Source organism: Camellia sinensis, chromosome 4 (genome assembly GCF_055761805.1).
Source record: "Camellia sinensis isolate YWXY chromosome 4, ASM5576180v1, whole genome shotgun sequence".
Taxonomy (NCBI): Eukaryota; Viridiplantae; Streptophyta; class Magnoliopsida; order Ericales; family Theaceae; genus Camellia; species Camellia sinensis.
In genome coordinates, this window is record NC_138964.1 from 20,134,876 (window position 1) to 20,153,929 (window position 19,054).

The 19,054-nt window shown below is 39.4% G+C and overlaps 1 long non-coding RNA gene across 1 annotated transcript; it reads left to right on the plus strand.

The window, feature by feature from the left end:
• Window positions 1–1,205: 1,205 nt before the first annotated feature.
• Window positions 1,206–16,467, plus strand: LOC145823271 (uncharacterized). The gene is made up of 4 exons (XR_014365554.1): window positions 1,206–1,638; window positions 2,823–3,044; window positions 3,279–3,301; window positions 16,287–16,467. It is a non-coding gene; the product is annotated as an uncharacterized LOC145823271 (long non-coding RNA).
• The last annotated feature ends 2,587 nt before the right edge of the window (window positions 16,468–19,054 follow it).

Below are 19,054 nucleotides of genomic sequence, written 5' to 3' on the forward strand. Positions count from 1 at the left end.
TCACCATTTACTCACAAAAACCCACAGAGCTTCACATACACGCAAACACATGGGTTTTTCAAATAGTCAGAAGGTATGATTTCTAGTGCATAAGAGCATCTCCAACGGTTGAACAAAATTTTCACCAAATTTGAGTAAAAAAAAGCCAATTTTCTCATTCTGATACTAACAGCTCCAACCGTTCACTGTAGCGTGCATCAAATAGAGAGGGTCGTCCGGGGAGTCGACCGGCAAGAGCAAATTTGAAGTTTTTGCCTTTATTTCTGTTGCTTCAAAAAAATGTTAAGGTGGTCGACCGGGTGGTCAACCCCCTAGTGTAAGATTTTCACAAATTTCTGCTTTAAAGCGGTTATCCGATGGGACATCCAGCCAGACGTCCAGTGGGTCAAACTCAACGGCTATGCACAATGAATTGGTGAAAGGGGCAAGCCGTCCTCAGTTTGGTGAAACGTTTGATGTTTTCTCAATTTGATGCTGTTTTAGTGCAACCGTTGGAGCACAAAAAGCACATTTTTTTCTTCAAATTTGAATTTGATGTTGGATTTTGTGAACGATTGGAGATGGTTTAATACTCTATTGGGTCATTCACTTTTTGCTCTAATTCTAGCTTTCCATTAATGGGTTCCATCCCATTCTCCGTGCGATTGCTAGTGCGGGTGTGCTTGCGGTTACAACAAGCTCTAGCTGATCGTGTTCGGAAATAAGTATGGTTCTGGGGGAGGCTAATAGGAGGAGAGTTGACAATTAGTTTCCAATTGCGTGGGATGGGTATTATTTTTTTCCAAGTATTATTGTTCTATTTCTGCTTCTTTTACAATTGAACTTGGAGGATATAATATATTTTTTTGAAGGACCACTTTGAAGTCGTAAAATAGTTTGTGTTTGATTCATATTAAAAATGATAATGGCCTAACATTTTGTTTGGCTCAAAACATTGGTCATGGTGTTTTATGTTTTTTTTGGGGAATGTTGGTGAAATTGAATAACTTTGTCCATGCAGCCATTGTTGGTTTTTAATCTATGTAGCTACTTCCCTTTCTGCTATCAACTTGAACATATGATTTCACTATCTCGCCTGTTAACTATTTGATAAATTGCATGAACTTTCAAAGCCATTGTCTTTTCATTTTCCCTTAAATTTCCTGTTCTATTTTCACACTATATGTATATATAGATATATTCCTGGAAACTAATATAGTGTGTTTAATGAGCTCCACCTTTTACTGCAAATATGATGTGAATAGTCATTAATATGCCTATTGCTTTTGTTTTTGCAGGCATGCATTGAATGTCCAAATATTCCTTAAGATGCATAGATCAGATTATGCGGAAAAACAGTTGAGGATCATGCAACAGATTGATGAGGACCATACACTAACTCAACTTGCAAATGCATGGCTAAACTTGGCCGTGGTACATACCCATTCTCAATTTCTAAAGTCAAATCAGGAATTGTTGATTTTTATGTTCAAATATATTGGCATGTAAATCAGGGTGGATCCAAGATACCGGAAGCATATCTCATTTTCCAAGATTTATCAGATTACCAGTTTGATCCTGAATGGAAAGGCCGTGTGCTGCATGCATATGGGAAATTTTGATGAAGCTGAGTCACTATTACTTGAAGCACTAAACAAGGTAAGTTTAAAATTGCCTTCGTACCTACATGTCATTTGCAGTGATTGGGACGAAACATCAAATTGTTATTGACATTTGCTAAATATACTTGATTGCATTCATAACATTCATTGTTCAAGAAATTGAATTGACCAAATTGATTCTGGATTGCTAATTATTCCCCTCTCTATAGTAGTCCAATTATTTCATTGATATTGGCTGAAGTGATCCCATATTTGCCCACAATTACTACACAATGCCTTTCAAAATCCCAATTTTGTCACCGTATTTTAGACTTGCACTGGGGAGGCTTGCACATATTTGTGGATGGTCTTCCAAAACTCATGATCTGAACTCCAATCATCAGGGTTTGATCTTTTTACGTGTTGATCTATGATACTTCCTTAACACGAGGGCCACAGTTTGACTTGCTTTAGGGGGAATTTTGAGTTTCCCTGCAACCATCTTGTTAAATTAAGTGACTTTGAATGCCTAATATGATTCTGACTAGTTAAGCCATTCAAACAAACCCAGGAAGTTTAAATGGTTGTCCTGTGAATTGATCTAGTGGGTATAACCATGATGATCAGTGTGCAACTATGATCAGATAATTTCTTGTACCAATAGTAAAAGACAAAATATGCCATTTGGTGGAAATATTGGTTTATTTTAGTGTGTTTTGTTTTCATGTTGATAAAAGTGAAGCCTACTATATTTCTATGGGATTACATAGTCCTACTATATTTCTATGGGAATTGCATGCCCATGAAAATCCATATATAGTTATTACAATTTATCACAACAGAATTCCTTTCCTGGAAAATTGTGAATTGCTTAATACGTCGGTAGCTTCACATATCGAATACATAGCAATATGTGGGGTTATCTCTTCATGCTTGAAAAAGTGGTGAAAGTAAATTGTGTGATTGATATTCATGAGGTTAATTAGCATAGAAGATGAGACAACTTCACGAAAAAAATTCCCTATTAAGCTGTTGGTCTTTTCAATGAACTTGTTTAATGTAATGAAAATTCAATACTAATTTTTTTGGTATTTTTGGGAAGAAATAATGTCCTGGGAAACAATACTATTGTTTATTTCATAATGACTATTGTTTGTGTTACCAAACTCTCCCAGACTCTACTGTAAGTGGGAGCTTTGTGCACTGCTACCACCTTTTTTTCATTTCTTTTTATGTCAGCAGGGTAGAATGAGCGAGGCAGAGCTTGGTGCACATACCATTAAGTCTCATGGAGCCTCAGTTGCAAGGAATCACATGCATGATTGGCTTATATTGCTGCTTCTTGTGGTCACAGAGATCATACTATATATGATAAACCCATTTTACCTCTTTGTTGGGGAGGAAATGATGGCTGACCTCAAATTACCATTGAAGCCGAGTACTGTGCCTGTGTGAACTGTTCCTGTGAGTGTCTCTTTTTTTCATTTATTAAATTTGAAATCGTGTGTCTTTCTAATTTCAATTATATAATTGGTATCTTTCGTATTCGGTTTACTACAATCCTTTACAATTGGCTTCATATTTTGTCAATATGTTTACCTTGAAACGTCAAATTTATTGAATAAGTACTAATGGTTAATTTTTATTTTCTTTTTTTACAAATTGCTTTTGCGTGGACTATTATGGATGTGTAAGAAGAGCATTTGTTCTGTATATGGAAGGTATTTATTTTGGAACAATCCTCTATTTTGGAAATTCAATGTTTTTGTATTTAATATTTAATTTAGATAAGCATCTCCAATGCACTAGGCATATAATACTTGTTAGTTAAAATGTCTAGTGTGATTCACTTTTTTCAATTCCAATGCACTAGGCATATGATTAGGCATTTTGGCTTAACTCATATTCACTAGTTGCATGTAGCTAACCTTCAACGCTAGGCAAAATGTATTCAATCATTATGATCATTTCCATCCATCTATGTTGTTGACGTGACATTCTATAAAATTAATAGTATTTGAATAAATAACTAAAATAAAGAGCATGGTTGGAGTAAAAATATAAGACAGTTGATAGGCAAAATAAAATATATACTTTATAGTAATATTTAGATAGGTAAAATGCTTACTACCGTTGGAGATGCTCTACTTGATTTGTATGGATTTATATGATATTTGGAATATGATGTTACAAGTTAAAGTTTTTGAATAGTTGATAATGAAATGGATATTATTGATGATGGATTTAGATTATAATTGATAGATATATTATTCTATATACATACAGGTTACAGGTTACATTGATAATGAAATGCATATAATTTAGAAATTAATGAAAAATATTCAATTTGTGCATTGTAAAAAAATTAATAAATAGAGCTTGAGCTTTTGGCGACTAAACATTTAGTAGCCAAAAAAAAAAAAGGAATTTATTAGCGACCAAACAGTTAGCAGCCAAAAAAAAAAAATTTTTTTGGCGACTAAAAACTTGGTAGCCGAAAAGAAGTGTCACGTTTTTAGCGACCAAAAAATTGGTAGTAAAAAAGGAGTGTCACGTTTGTAGCAACTAAAAAATTAGTAGCTAAAATATTAAAGATGGAAAATATTTTCTTTTTAACGACTGAATATGTTCTTTTGGGCGACTAAATATTTAGTCGCCAATTGGTGACTTTCGGCAACTAAAAAAAATGAGTCGCCAATACCTTTCTTGACAATCATCTAGCGACAAAGTTAGCGACCAAAAAATTTAGTCGGCAAAAAGCTTTAGCAACTAAAAATATGACTTTTGGCGATTAAAAATTTAGTTGCCAAAAGTATAATTTGTTGTAGTATGTATCAATTTAATTAAATGAATGGATAAAATGTCCCTCACTTTTTTTCAAAATGATTAAGGACTGAGTGTCTCTAAATGCTCTTTAAAAATTTTGTTAGAAATCCTATTTTAAAATTTAAATATTATTTTTTGTTTTGTTTTGACAACCCAATAATTTTCAATGTTACCTCCACATAACCCTAACCTTACCTCCATTCAGCCACCAACTACCACCACTATTTCTGGCCACTACCCCCAATCCATCATTACCCACTCCCCCAGCCCCTTTCATGCATCGTGACTCTTTTTCTCCGTCATGAACTTCCAACCCAATACCCTTCTTACTGCAAACATTCTTCTAGTCACATTTCCTTACTACAAATCCCTCACTCACCTCAATCCTTGCGTGAAAAAGAGAAAGAATAGATATAGGGCTTATAGAAGAAGAAGAAGAAGCATGAGAATGATGATGAAAACAATGCGGAGATGACACTAGTGAGAAAGAGTCGCGGTGGTGACATTTCCGAAAGTGGTTGTTGCCAATCTTCAATTTTATCATCCAATCCAACTTCAATCAAAAAAATAATATTCTGATGGATGGAATCAACTCTAGCCCCAACAGAACTAATCCATGCCGGGTTTCCCCACCCAAAATCAACTTCATTGAAACCCAATTTGCACCAACTGCTAAACATGTATGGGTTTAGATTTTTGTTACTCTCACATATTTCTTTAATGAATAGTTCATAACCCCCCTCATCTCCTTGCTGTAGCTTTGGCAGAATATCGTCTCTTGTTCTCTCTATTGTATCTCTCAGTAAGCCCACCAAGCCATTCAATGACATGATCTCTTCATCTTCAACGACTGCATCACAATGTGCAACTACTTTCCACAAAAGATTCCCAACAGAATATTTTGATGACGACGTTACCAATGTTCGTTGCCTCAAGTACATTTGTTGACTCAATATGAAAGGTTGTTTCATACCCCAAACCACTCTTGATGCAGCCATAGCATGTTTCCAAATGAAGGCTGATATGACTTGGACACGTGTTGGGTTAGGCACCCGTCCACTGATGGCTTTAGCTTTGAGAGTCCATAGAGCCTCAGAGTCCAACACAAATCTCTCTATGATACCCTTTCCCTCCCTAAGCAACATCCTTTCAGCCGAAGTCGATGGAGAGGCCATCGTCTTTGACTCTTCCGGCAAGAGGGTAGAAGAGAGTCAGTGTTTCCGAGAGCGAGTCTTTGAGTTGATTAATCAGTTTCTCATTGATGTTGAAATTTGCATCCCTCTTGGGATAGTATAAGATGATTGGCACATGAGCTAGGCCACCATTTTGGTCTAGGACACAGAGTCTCAAGGTTTGTAGGTGAGGAGGTGTTGATGAAGATGGTTTAATAATTTCCTTGGAAATGAGTTTAACTTCCATCCTCATAGCTAGGTCTGGTTTTTGTTAATTTGCAACAAAACTTTGTGTAGTGACTATTCCAAGGTTGGTTGGTTGTAACTTACGCAAATTTCAGTAACAATTAGAAAAGTAATTGGGTTAAAAAAAGAAAAAAAAAAGAAAGAAAAGTAATTGTTGGTCCAAGATTGAGCACAGGTGGGACTCTAGTTTCAGTAATAATTTCAAATACATTTTTCTTTACAGCTTTCATTAATAATGATTCAAAATTGCTCCAACTTTTTTTTTCATTACTTTTTCAAAGTTATACGCATGGGCTTTCGGTAGAAAATAATTGTCTGAACAATATACAAAATATCATTGAATTAAAAATGTTGATCCTATATATTTAGAAAGTATAATGATCTCATACAAAATAATAGGCCTTACTATTTTATAGTAATTAAAAAGTGTGTATTGCTCACACAAATTTTTTAGTGCGTGAACAAAATTAGAGTTGACTATGCATATTTCACTATGCATATCCAATCTAATCTAATATCTAAAACATATAATAGTAAATATAATATATTATCCCCCCCTTTTTTTTGGCATTTACTTAGCACTTTCTTTGATGTTATATTTCATAAAAAAGGTACTCAAAGTTGAACCACTCTATCTAGGAAAATGTCTCGTAACTCAAATTTTGTGGCTCAAAAGTGGCTCAAATGGCCAAAACGACGTCGTTTTGGCCATTTTTATGTTGTTCTGTACTCAAAACGACGTCGTTTTGGCCATTTGAGCCACTTTTGAGCCACGAAATTTGAGCTACGTAGCATTGTCGATCTATCTATTATTTATTATTCAATTAAGTTCGCAGTTCATGTAACAATTTTAATACAATATACCTAACAATAAAAGACCAATATCAATTATTCTACCATTTTTGTTCTTCATGGAACCATCTATCAAATTATAATTATTTTTTATTTTAAAATATTAACATTTTAATTGTACTGCTAGACTCTCATCTCCCACTCCACTCACACTCATGCTCTTGTATATTTGATTTTTGTTTAAAGTTCAATTTTTTATTTTTTATTTTTTATTTTTTAAAATTTTGTATAATTGGATCTTCGAATTAGTTTATGCTTACCACAATTAATTTCAGGACCCATGCAAAGTGTATACTTTACGTGGATCGGACAAATCTTGAGTAAAACTTGTGGACGTGGCTCCAACGAGCGGATTGCTCATACTCGGAGTTGAACTTGAGACCAATAGGGAGCACACCCCTAGGTCCTAAGTTGCACCCATTAAACCTACCTCCTAGAGTTATTTTTGAATAATACATCTTTCATATATGTCACATAAAGTAAAAGTTTTGCAATTTCAAGTAAATCAGAATTAAATTAAATGTATCTTCGCGAATGTCACTGTGGAGACATAATTTTGAGTTGTCCACGTGGCCTCGGTGGTGTGTTACGTTGGTGATTCTGATTGGCTGAGGTGTGGTCAAACCACATCTGAATCCAAGATGTTCAAATGAGGGACTAGAGTCCTAGATAATGACATACTTTTTGTTTGGGTAAGGTTGGACTCTTGAGAGGGTTGATCTTAATCCAAATAGGAGGAGTCTTGGGAAATTGATATCCTTGTAAATGATAGAGTCCCATAAAGTAAGATTTCTAGGGGAAGTTGGACACTGATCATTGTAAATGATAGAGTCCTATGAAGTAAGACTTCTAGGGAAAGTTGGACACTGATCATTGTAAATGATAGAGTCCTATGAAGTAAGACCTCTAGGGGAAGTTGGACACTGATCATTATAAAAGTAAGGTACCCTCGTGGGTCTAAGGTATGTGATTTATTTTGTGAGCCCTTGATTTGAGTTGATATCTTGTGAGATAAGTTACTAACTTGATCGTCAGGCACTGGGTGGACGAGCCACCATGGTATTTCTTGTCTTCTTGTGCGCAAGTGTTGGCTTAATCTATTCTTCCATGTGCTCTCTAATTGAGTTTCCTAAATTTTGACACAGAGATTTATTTGGTTGTGAGGTCAAAAATCAACACCCACAATTTTGCGGCATTTGTGGGAACTTAGTAAGAATAAATGGCTAACACTGGACAAATGGTGAGAGTCGGGGACGACATACATAGTGAGGAAGAGGAGTATGTTGGTCCAAACATCGAAGGCGAAAATAATGAAAAAGAACTACAAGAATTGAATCTTGAAGCAAACAATGCTGTTAGGGGCCGTAATGGCCCAAAGAGGGGCAACCGAGAGGAATACTACAATGAAAACGACTTCCAGGTCAAGAAAGACCCGTGCCTGAGAAGAGACGATGAAGTGAAGAACTTGACAACCAAGTTGACAAACTTGCAACCGTGGTGAACTTCATGATGCAGAACAAGGTGCTGCAACTTGCATTGCCGTTATCAGCAACACTGATGCCAACAGTAAACGTTGGCGCCCAGTAAGGATGACAGACAATGGTGTCGACCGTCTCGTAGCACGAAAAGGGACCCGAGACTTCAAATCGATGACAGCAGAACACCAAATGAACAGAGTCACGGCAAGGAGATTCACAGAGAACCAAAGGGGTGCAGTTTAGGAGATCTCGGTAAATCAACGGGCAGTGCCTCTACCTTGACGAGATAGTTGATTTGGAGAAGTCCAAAAGGATGCATCCCAACATGGAAAGCAGCGCGCCGAAGAGATTAAAGTTGGTGGATAGTCGAGCCCTAGGACGAACCAAAGAGGACTTACAGAATTACCTCCAGAGGAAAAGAAATAGTGTTGAGGTTAGGTCCACAGCTTAGCTGAGGCCACCATTCTCGGTGGAGTTAGATACGTTCGAGGCACCTAAGAGATTTACCTTGCCAAGGTTCCAGATCTACGATGGTAAGTCAGATTCGAACTTTCATGTTGGTTTATACTTGAATGCAATGTCTATGTAGAGTGAGAACGAACAGTTGTTACGCAAAGTGTTCTCGTCGACATTTGGGGAAATAGCATCAGATTGGTTCCTCAAATTGCCGAAAGGATGTGTCAAGAGTTGGGAAGGCTTGGTCGAGATATTTGTGGCCAGGTTTGTTATGAGCAGATTGCAGCCATTGAGGGTTGATTCAATATTGGCTTTGAAGATTGATGATGGCGAAAGCTGTAAGGCTTATGCTAAGAGGTACTACGAGATTTACAATCGGATTCCGACGTGTAATTAGGAACTTGCAGTTGTGTCTTTCAAGAGCAGCTTAGAGAATGATTTCCCACTTTGACAATCCCTTACAAAGACCCTCCCAAAAAATATTTGAGGATCTCATGGCAAGGATTGAGAAGTAAGTAAGGGCAGATGAGGACAAGAACACAAAGAAAGAAAGTACAGTGAAGCAGGAGAATCAAGCAGGAGAATCGAAATGGCTCACCAAAGCATAACTGAGGCAGTACCAGCACCGACAAATCGAAACCAGGATTGAAGGCCATGCAAGTTGTGAGTACACTTTTCAAAATCCCGATCTACAGGATCTTAGAAAGAATCAGAGAGCAGCCATACTTCAGGCCTCCGGGAAGAATCAGAGAGCAGCTATACATGGACAGGTTCCCCGAGAAGAATTGTACCTACCATAACGAGAACGGGCACGTGACCTAAAGGATGTCGGGCTCTGAAGCAACATCTAGAAGATCTTGTCAGGCATGGACGTCTAAGGGATTTGGTAGACGATGAACAGACAAGGGTGGAATAGGCGAAGCTGGCTCGGGCACCAGTAGTAGCACCACCAGCCCCAGCGCCACAGCTAGACGGACCATGGGTTATCAACGTGATCCACTCCAAGGTTGGCGCGAATGAAATCTAGGGAGAAACACAGAGAGTGAGACATCTGCAGCATGTCTTTCAAGTTCAGCAGAAGAAGGCCTGGATGGAGGGACACCGGGGGCCGATGATCTCATTCACAGATGAAGACTTGGAAATAGTCCAACATCCATATAACAATGCTCTAGTGGTAACCCTAAAGATCAGAGAATGCCAGGTAAGGCGGATACTTTCTATGACATCATGTACACCAAATGTTACAAAGAGCTTGGTTTTCACAAGGATGACTTGGAGCAATTCGACAACCCCATGGTCAGATTCAATAGGACGCCGACGTGGCCATTGGGAACCATATGTTTGGAGATTCAGCAGGGAACAAAGATTATACCCACAGAGTTCACCGTGATTGATACGCCTTTCCCATAAAACATTATCTTCGGAAGACCTTGGTTACATGCCATGAGGGTTGTTTCCTCAACCTTGCATTAACTGTTGCAGTTCCCAACCGAGTTTAGGATTAAAGAAGTGAGAGGAGACCAAATGCAGGCAAAATATTGCTCTATGGCAATAATAAAGTACACCTGTAATGTCAGAGAAGAAGAGATCTCTGAAGTAGAAGATGAAGACCAAGAGGTCTTGGATGATGTCGACAAAGAACTTGTCGACAAGAGCCAGAAGCCTTTGAAAAAGATCCTGGTATAAGAAGGGTATGAAGAGCGATTCTTTCTTTTCGACTTGGGTTTAGTTGAGGAGAAATAAAGAAAATTGGAAGCATTCTTAAGAGAACATATAGAGGTGTTTGCCTGGATACCATACGAGATGCAGGGGATCAACCCTGAGGTTACTTGCCATAAGCTCAATGTGGATAGATCGACCAAACCAGTGATCCATAGAGTAAGGCGACCGACCTTGGTCCATGTGGAAGTTGTTAAAAAGGAAGTAGAGAGATTGCTGGAGGCACAGGCAATCCGAGAAGTGAACTACCTGACTTGATTGTCCAATACGGTGGTAGTTAAGAAGAAGAACAACAAGTGGAGGGTTTCCGCTGACTTCATGAGTCTAAGCAAAGCTTGCCCAAATGATTGCTTTCCTTTGCCCAAAATAGACCAGCTCGTGGATGCCGCATCGGGACATGGAAGGATGAGCTTTCTTGATGTATATAGAGGTTATCACCAGATAACCATGTACGCACCAGATGAAGAGAAGAAGACACGCATCACTCCAAAGGGACTCTATTGCTATAGAGTCATGCCCTTTAGGATTGAAGAATGTAGGGGCAACATACTAGAGGCCTGTAACCAAGATGTTCAAACATCTGATTGGAAAGATCGTGGAACTCTACATCGATGACATAGTCATAAAAAGTAAGGAACCTTCTAATTATCTAACCGATTTGAAGAAGGTTTTTGACATCTTAAAGGCATATCGGCTTCGGCTGAATGCCTCTAAGTGCACTTTCTGAGTATGATCTGGTAAGCTTCTAGGGTATTTGGTAACCAGAAAGGGGATAGAAGCAAACCTTGATCAGATCAAGGCCATCATTGATCTGAAGAGCCTGACTACAGCAAAGAAGGTCTAAATCTTGTCCAGAAAAACTACGGCGTTAAACAGGTTCATAAGCCAGAGTTCAGATAAGTGCAGTCATTCTTCTAACTGTTGAAGAAGGCTATAGATTTCTTATGGACAGAAGCATACGAAGTCGCATTGGCTAACTTGAAAAGGCATTTGACAACCCCACAAGTATTGTCCAACCTAGTTCTAGGAAAAGAACAATTTTTGTACCTGGCAGTCTCAAATTACACAGTTAGCGTAGTGGTTGTCCGAGAAGAAGAAGGAGACTAGAAGACAGTATATTATGTGAGCAAAACTTTGGCAAGTGCGGAGATGAGGTACCAACCTCTAGAGAAACTAACACTCGCTTTGGTAATGGCATAAAAAAAGCTGAACCATTACTTTCAGGCTCACAAGATTATGGGGCTTACAGAGCACCTACTGAAGGCTTTGAAACAACATGGAGACTTCTCGAGAAGAATAGCATAACGGGCTATAGTTCTAGGTCAATATGACATAGAGTATAGACCAAGGACAGCAATCAAAGGTTAGGTTTTGGCCGACTTTGTTGCTGAGTTTACATCGAGCGCAAACCCAAAGCCAAGGCTTGTAAACCTCAGCCTAGGATGTGCAGAAGAACTAGAGGAAACACAGCTGGAAGTATAGAACCCCAAGCCAGTAGGACAAAAGAAAAAGCAGGAGAAGTTAAAGCCTTGTGATATTTACATCAGTAATTCCTTCCGCCTCTTTGTCGATGGCAGCTCAAACCGACAAGGAGTGGAGGTAGGAGTGGTACTAGTCCCACCAGATGGACAAATACGGGAACAATCAATCCAGTTAAGGTTCAGGGCTTGAAATAAAGAAGTACAGTACGAGGCATTAATTGCTAGATTGAAGCTAGTGGTAGCAGTTGAAACCGATGAGGTGGTAGTCTACTGTGACTCTCAACTTATCGTGAACCAAGCGACGGGGTAGTACATCGCCCGAGATGAGAGAATGGTGGCCTATGTCAAAGAGGTCATCAAGTTGTTAGCACAGTTCAAGAGTTGTCGCCTTCAGTAGGTATGCCGAGAAGACAACAGTCATGCAGATGCACTAGCAAACCTTGCTCGTGCCATGAAGTTAGACATGTCAAGAACCATTATGGTGGATTACTTATCAGGCCCAAGCATTGAACTCCTGATAACAGAGTATGAGGCAATGTGCATAGAGCTAGGCCTAAGATGGATAGATGCCTTGGTGAAATTCATCAGAGATGGCAGGTTACCGGAAGACAAGAAGAAGGCACACAAGATCAAACTCAGGTCGGCAAGGTTCTGCCTGTTGGCTGCAGGCCACCTCTACAGAAGGTCATTTTTTGGACCATTATTGTGATATGTGCACCTTTCCCATGTAGAAGACTTCCTATATGAGATCCACGAAGGAGTTTGTGGAAGCCATGAAAGGGGCATATCTTTTTCCCATAGAGCAATATCATAAGGGTACTGGTGGCCCTACGTGCAAAAGGATGCAGAAGCCTATGTCAAGAAATGCGAGAAGTGTCAAAGGTTTGCACCTTTGATACATCCGCCTGCTGGGGACTTGAATCCAGCATCCAGTCCTTAGTAACTAAGTGCTTACCATCATCTTCCCTAAAGATCCCTCTGCGTAATGGAAAGAGGTGAAGTTCATCATTTGGTGCAAACTCCCAGTTGCCTGAGATGATAAGATAGTCTTCTCCAGCACCCTTGTTGGAGTTTGGAAGGTCGACTATTATCTTGTAGATAGTTGACCGAGGTTTGAGATAGTAGGTATAACCGTTGGAAGACTTGAGGCTACACATGGTGTAGCAGTACTGGACGTCGAGCAAGGTAACCTTGAAGTTATGTCGACAACATAACTCGGCTATGTCTTTGTTGATCCTAAATGTGTTAATTGCTAATTGCATGGGGTTAAGGCGATAATAGTACATCATCTCTCAAAAAAGGATGTTGAGGGGGAATCTGATTCCACCCTCAATGATTGATACCATGGGGAAGGGCATGTACTTCTCCCCAGGCATTATGGAATCGTTCTCATCGGCTAGCCTAATGTGGACATCGGTTAGAATGTTAAACTCTTGGTAGAAATACTCTAGTTTGCTAGGGAAATCTACCCTCCAATTAAAAATTCCCATTATCTTGGCTAAATGATTGGGTATCGATGGCCTGAGGTGATATTGATATTCTAGGTGTTCTTTACCTAGGGTTTTGGATTTTGGTATTCTATTGAAGAAGGTTTTGGGCACAGTTTGTTTCAATTTTCCTAAGTGAACTAGCAAATCCCAATCCTAATATAAGGAGTGCAAGAACAATGGCAAGAATGAGAGACAGTAATTTGAAAAACCAAGAAAAAAAAACCAAGCGGATTCAGAGGATAAAGATTGAGCTACATGGACACACACGAATAATAGAAAGTGAATTTCATGAAGAAGTTTGAGTGTAAAAACACAGGGGATATGAGCATGGCATGGTAGTAACATGAATGAAGATGCACAAAAACCAAGCAATGGTATAAATTCAAATGCAAGTACAGTGTGTGTGGTGGTCATTGAGGAAACCAGACATTCATAGTATATATATTCAAGAACATGAAGAGACTTTGAAGAACCAAAACTGAAATTAAGAGAATGAGAGACTTATAGATTGAAATCGAAGGAATGGAAGTCAGATTCTTATTTCTTGGAACGAGACGCTTTAGACAATCGGAGCAAAACAACTATCAGGTCTCTAGAGATGATAAAGAGAAGCAGTTGTAGGGATCTTTGAAGTTTTGACAATAGAGCTTTGGAAATAGAGGTTTAGAGAGAGAGAGTTTGAGAGAGTTGTGATGGCAGAATGAAAAGACAGAGAGAGAAGAAAATAGTTTTGTTGAAAACTAAAAGGGCAACAAAAGTCATTGATTCAAACCCTTAGGCGATGGCCTGGCTGACGTCGGGTGACGTCAAGCGGCGTAGTTTAGAGATGAAACAACGTGTCTGTCGCGTGATAAGTACGAACTAGTCTGGTGCTGACACGTGGATGAAATGATTGAGGCAATTATGACATGACAACTCACAAGCGTCTTGGGTTCTAGGAATTCTTAAACTAGTGGGGTCATGATCTCGATTAGTAGTGCGATATCGGATGAGATATTAGTTCTTCGTTCCTGATGTGTGGACATTTGAGTCCTTGTTTTCTAATGCCGACAAGTCATGATCTCGGCCGGAGGAGTATCTCTAGCATAATTGTTTAGCCGACAAGTTGAAAGATCAAACGATATAGGTTCCATCACTTCAAGTTGCCGAGGTAATAAAACCTAGGGAGAAGTTGTGGGTGACATAATTTTGAGTTGTCCACGTGGCCTAGGCGGTTGGCCAAGGTGCCACGTGGGTGATTCTGATTAGCCGAGGTGTGGTCAAACTACATTTGAATCCAAGATGTTCAAATGAGGGACTAGAGTCCTAGATGATGATAGACTCTCTATTTGGGTAGGGTTAGACTCTTGAGAGGTATAACGATTTTGGTTTAGACCCGACCCATTTGTTGCTTTTGGATCCGAGAACTTATGTATTTAACTGTTGTTAAACTCTTTTACATCTTGTTACTTGTTGGGTTTGGTTATTGGGAGTTTTGGTTGTGTTTGAAATAGGTTGGGAGGTTAGTTTTGCAAAGAGTTGTTACCCAGATTTTGGCTTGTTCGCTCGAGCGACCATTCCTATGCTCAAGCGGTCTTTTACAATCTACAAAATTACTGAGAGTTTGATGTCTTTGCTAGAGCGGTATTTCTTGCACTCGAGCAAACTTTTGCAGGTCTGAACTATTAGGAGGGGGTTATTGTGCGCTCAAGTGGTGATTTTGGTCGATCGAACAGTGTCACTTATTGTATATGTCGCTTAATTGACTATTCATGTGCTCGAGCGGTCTGTGCGTATATCAGTTCGAGAGGAAGCCATTTTTGGCCACTTTTTCACCTCTCTCTCTAAACATTTCAAAACCCTAGATTTGCACTCTCTCTCTATCTAGGTTCCTAATTGCTAGCTCTAAATACTCTTAATCCTTTGATCTCTTCACCTTAGGCCTTTAGAGAAAAGTGTTGAGCACGTTAAGGGCTTCGTTTTAATCGGTGAAATTATTGTTTTCGGCTCTGTCAAGTTTTACCCATCACTTCTTCGTATCATCTACTTTGAGGTAGGGATTTTTTTTTTTGACTATTTTATATGATTTTTAGCTTAGTTTTTTGTTTTTTGAAAAGGGTTAGTTATTTGGCAATTTTTTGTAAAACTTAGGGTTTGGTTTGAAATCAAAAGAGGGGTTTTCCAAATTGATTCTTGCAAAGGGTTCTGGGATTATGGTTATCGATGAGTTGTGTTGAAATGATGGAAATCCTTTTTTAAAATTGATTCTCATAAATGAAGGGGGATTTTGCCTTAATTTTTTATAGTTGGAATTGTGAAAAGGAAATGGGAAATGATGTTAAATATTGCGAAATTAGAATAATGGTTATGCTGATAATGATGGTGGAGTTGGATATGTAATATCACTCCTATTGAAATTGACGGGATTGTATTTTTTTTTTAATTTGAAATTTATCTATTGAATAGAAATATCTGTTTTGAGCTACCGGTGGAGTATAGTCTTGATTATTGTAGACATTGCATGATGATTAGGTTGAATTGAAACTAATTTCTCATCCATTGTGCATTGAACATCATTACATATTGAACATTGAAAATGTATCGATTTTTGAGAAAAATGGGTGAATACCTTGGTGAATTTGGTTAGGGGGTGTAGTTGTGGTTATGATGTTGGCCTGTGTGTTCTTGGTGAAAATCTAAAAACCCGCACAGTTAGGTGCCGATATCAGTAAAATGGCTTTGGTAGTGCTTGTATAGCCCACTGGCAGACACGTACCTAGAAATTCCCAACGTATTGTATCCACTGCCCTGTTTTCTATTATAAAAAGATTATTTTCATGATTTTGAAATATATTTTTGCGTTGCATTGCTTTGAGATTGGAAAACGAAGAATATTTGACAAATGACATGTACATGCATTCACCTTATGATTTTGCAAAGATCCATGTATTGTGTTAGAGTATTTTTACTACGGTTTGACTCACCTTATGTGGGAAACAACTTTCAGGTGCTTATGATATGCCTCCGTGAAGGACATAGCTTGGGAGGACCCGGAGCTTAAGGCTTCCTTCTTGTTTTTGTGATATAATTATTTTGTTTAAGCCCCAGGCTTTACTTGTATTAAGATTAAACTCTTTTGTTGTAACCAAGTATTGTCTTGGAAAGTTGTAGCCATTAAGGCATTTTTGTAATTGGTTGATTTTTCTTTTTACTCTTGTATCAATGTTTTATGCTATAGATTCAGAATCTAGAATTTGTGAAAATATATATCACATATGCCATCTTTTGTAATGATCATAGATATAATGAATGGAAGATATGGGATTGTTGATTAATTGTAGCATTGTTAGCAAATGGGTTATTGTTATTTATTTCGGGGCGTTACAACTTGGTATTAGAGCTACCAGGTTAGAATACTTTGGGATCGTGGGATGTGGTTTTTACCACAATGGGTTCTCATGTTTGATAATAATAGGAATAGGCCTGGTATGCTATGTGATAACATGCATATGTGACTAAATGGGTGTGGAATTTAATTTCTTAGATATTGATTGGGTCTACGAGTTTCTAGAAGTCCTGTTAGAAGAGCACTTGATCACTGCTATTTCTAACTGGAACTCTGGCAATGTAGCGAGATGGTCACTAGCTAGAAAGGAAATTTGTTTGTGTTTACGTGATTAAGTGCTTAAGTGGAGTGAACTAATTGTTGTCCACCGTATTAGGACGTGAGTGAATTAGTTTCGGCACATTTGTGAATGTGCTAATCTATTGTGTTACCTTCATTAGGATGTCAGGACGTGGATGTGGTGGTGGTAGGCGTGGTAGGCCTAAGCGACAGGAGGTGCCGTTATTGGATGAAATTCCTGCGCAAAAGGAAGGAGTTGGTCAGGCCAACGTGGCCAAGCCAACAGGTCAACAAGCCATGGACACGTTGGCCCGGGAGATGGCTGGTACTTTCAGGGAATCCATTGACATTCTTAGGGCTGAGAATCTAGTCCAGACCTACGTTGCTGAGACAGGGCCATCTTTTCTGAAAAGGGAGTTCTTTCGGTCGAATCCAGATGAGTTTTTGGGGGATCCTACGTAGCTACTGAAGGTGGATGAGTGGTTAGAACAGATGGTGAAGACGTTCAAGATGCTTGGCATCGAGGATGATGGCTTGAGAGTGACCTTGGCATCCTTCTAACTGAAGGGAGATGCAGGTCAGTGATGAAAGTATGCGTGTGGGCACATTGGAATGACTTGGGAGGCCTTTGTTAACGTCTTCCAAGACAAGTTCTTGCCTCCCACCGCTAAGGAGAAGTTAAGGGATCAGTTCTTGAAGCTCAAACAACTGAACACACCTGTAATGGTGTTTGAGGCAGCTTTTACTAAACTCTCTAGACTTGCACGAAGCTTGTGGCGACGAAGGAACGCCGTTGTGTGGAGTGTGAGAAGAGACTGAGGACCGGGCTCCTATTTTAAGTAGTCGAGTCTATGATTAGGGATTATGGTGATCTTGTAGAGGCGGCGGCTCATTTAGAGACCGTGATTCAGATGGAGAATGAGAGAATGAGGGGCTCCAGGCAAAGGAGTTAGGAAGTGCAGTGAGAGACGATTGACAACAAGAGGCAGAGGGGTTTTAACCCACAACCGTCCCAGGCAGCACAGTTTAGATCCACTTTTCCTGTATCGAGTTTTGGTTCATGGAGGAGTAGTCAGGGTGTGATCACTTGTTTTAAGTGTGGTTAGTTGGGCCACAAGTCTCCTGTTTGCCCGCAGAGAGAAGGAGGGCAACAGTCTGCACCGTTAGCAGCTCGTTCTCAGAGCCAAAGTCAGGGGAGAGGGTAGCCGCCTACCTATTAAGTGTGGGCACTCGGGGCACTTGAGGAGGTTTTTCCCTCAAACAAGTGGCACACCTAGTATGTCTGGTTCGAGACAGACGCAGAGCCATTAGCCTACTCAGTTAGTACAGGCCTTGAGGGCCACACAGGGTGCCTCTTCAGCTCAGTCAGTTTATCAGTCTTATGCTCTGAGAGGTGAGCAGGTGGAGCAGAGACCTACATGGCGTGTGTATACTGTTACCATGCTAGATCAGTTGGCAGCACCCTCTATTTTGAGAGGTAACTTCCTATTGTTTAATTTTATTGCCAATGCGTTGACTGATACTGGTGCATTTCATTCTTTTATTTCATCTTCATTGGCATCAGTTTTGGAGTTAAAGGTGACTCAGTTAGCATCTCCGCTTAAGGTAAAGTCTCCCGTTGGGGGTAAGGTTGACTTGGACCGGGGATGTCGTGGTTATGAAATAGAGGTTTCTAGGCACCGACTTCTTTTTGCATTTGTGTTGTTAGATATGTCGAGTTTCAATGTTATATTGGGTATGGATTGATTATCCTCGTATGGAGCTATTATAGATTGTTATTGTCAGAGAGTTACGGTGACCACCTCGAGTGGTGATTGTTTTTATTTTCTGGGGGACCGAGCTGATAGAATCTTATTGCTAGTTTATGACCCTCATGGTAGGGAGTGAGCTAAGTTGTCTTCTTGCAACTCTCCCGGGTAATGAGAGTGACGTGGCCTAAGTTAAGTTGCCGAGGGTAGTTTGTGAATAACCGAACGTTTTTCTTGAGGATCTTACTAGTTTGCCACCCCACCGAAAGATCGAGTTCTCTATTGACTTAGTGCTTGGCACGACACTGATTTTGCATGGCACCGTATAAATTTGCGCTCGCCGAGTTGCATGAATTAAAGATTCAACTCCAGAAGTTGTTAGATAAGGGAATTTGACCCTAA